Raw genomic sequence first — 2,379 nt, 5'->3', positions numbered from 1 at the left:
TCCAGGGCCTTGCTTTATCCACTGCCCCACCTAGCTGCCCCCTCGATGACATATTTCAACATAGCTTTGATTGGGAAACTGGGAGAATACAGTCTGAAACTTTATTCCTCTCTCCTACATCCTTTCTCATGCCTTTTTCTTTATTCTTTTCCATCATCCTTACTTCTGCCACCCTTACAATCATGGTGAATCTTACATTTAGTGATTTTCTGCCTTTCTAGTATTGCTTTTGAGAAATTGGGAAAAAGTCTTTTTGCCTCACATGCCATGGATGCCCATGAATCATGGTCAAATGGGAAGGACACTCAAAAGCACAAGTTATGGGTTCCAATTCTGACTGTGCTCCTTACTTCCTGTGCTGCCTGGGAGAGATCGCTTCATTTATGTAGGACTTTGGTACCTGATTTTAATAATAAGGATAACAATACTGACAAAGAGGACATTGAATCAGCTATAGCCTAAGCATCCTTAGAACTGTAGCTTCAATATTGAAGTAACTCTGACTGAGACAGCACTTTCTGCTCATTTGATTCCCTGGTTCTTTGCAGAACAGAGAACCTGATACTAATGTTATGGGCCCAGAGCACCCCAGAAGTTCTCTGAGGCACATCAAAGAACCTTCTTGAGAAACTAATCCAAAGGACAGACACACCTAGAGAGATAAGTGGAACCAGATCTGACTGAGCTAGCTCTGGGACCCCCACCCTTCATTCCATTTTCCCTCACCCCTGGAGAGATAAGTTTGGGTGTGGCTGTTGCCTTTGTGTAGAGATGGCTTGAGAGATCTGCAGCCACCCCTCACCCAACTCCTCCAGCCACCACCAGTGGGAGAGGGTCCTCCCTCACTAAGGGAACTTTCCACAGTCAGATGGTCACCCCCATCAATCCTCTATAAAAGTACCTGCAGGTCTCCTGCTTCAGGAGATTGATATCTCAGAGCCATGTTCTGTGCAATGCCTTTTCCCCCATGAGAAGAAGTCTGAGGATTTCTCTCTTGGTTTCCCTTCCTCTCCACAGCCCCTAAATAAACTACTATCTTATTCTAATTGCTTTTGTGTGCAAGAGGGTGTAATTCTTTAAAGAGGAATTCCTAAGGACCTCAAACCCCTACCCCTACCCAAATCCCCTACCCTGCTTTTCCCACATCACTAAGCAATTGACATCAGCCAAGAACTTTCTTAGAGAAAACAGTGGAGAAAGATGTATGAAGAGGGTTGTTGGCTGGCATAAACTATGCATGGGAATCTTGTTTTTCTCAGCTTTTATTTAAAAGTTTATTGTAAAGCCTATAGGAAGCTTCATTCAACTAGAATCCCTTGATTAGGAAAGGGAAAAGGAGAGAGAAAAAGAAAGGAAGTATTATGCCTACCTGAGCATATTGGTATTGTTCCTTCCATTGTATTTTTTTTTTTTGAGGCAATAGGGGTTAAGTGACTTCAACAGGGTTACACAGTTGAACTCATCCTCTCCCAACTATAGGCCTACTGTATTTTAAAGTAAAGTTGCAGCAGGATTTGTGTGTTTGCCCTGTCATTTCTTTCTTTTAATTTAGAATTTTATTTTTCCCCAATTACATGTAAAAACAATTTTAACATCCATTCTTAAAACTTTGTGTTCCAGATTCTCTTCCTTCTTCCCTCCACACCCCCCCCCCCTTTAAAAATGCAGGCACTTCAATATAATGTATAATGTGTAGTCATGCAAAACATTTCTGTATTAGTCAGGTTATGAAAGAAAACAGACAAAATACTCTCAAGAAATCTAAACTAAAAAATTATGCTTCAGTCTGTATTCAGATAACATCAGTTCTTTCTCTGGAGATGGATATAATTTTTCATCATATAACCATCAGAGTTGGTTTTGGATCATTGTATTGCTGAGGTTAGCCAAGTCATTCACAGCTGAACATCTGACAGTACTGCTCTTACTTTGAATACAGTACATTTTACTTTGCATCAGCTCATGTAACACTTTTCATGTATTTCTTAGAGCATGCTACTCATCATTTCTTATAGCACAAAAGTGCCCCATCATAATTACATACCATAATTTGTCCAGTTGCCCTGCCATTTCTTCAAATCCCAGAGGTCAAAAAACAAACAAAAGACAAAACCCCTGGCTTATAAAAAATAGGGGCCAGGGATGTCATCTTACTTCTATTTATTAGACAACTATTCCATGTAATTTATAAAGAGTAAACTTCAGCATTTAAAGGGCTGTACACGTGAAGTCCTGAAATAAACTAAACTCATAAGTGGAGGAATAAGGTGTCTTTATTGAGATGACAGGGTGGCAAACCTGCCACCCTGGAGGAAGTCCTGCTTAAAAACTTATAGGAAAGTTCTTAGGCTTTTTGGAGAAGAGGAGTAAAGTGTAGTA

This window comes from Dromiciops gliroides, chromosome 6 (genome assembly GCF_019393635.1).
Source record: "Dromiciops gliroides isolate mDroGli1 chromosome 6, mDroGli1.pri, whole genome shotgun sequence".
NCBI classification, from domain to species: domain Eukaryota; kingdom Metazoa; phylum Chordata; class Mammalia; order Microbiotheria; family Microbiotheriidae; genus Dromiciops; species Dromiciops gliroides.
This window is presented reverse-complemented; position numbering follows the sequence as displayed.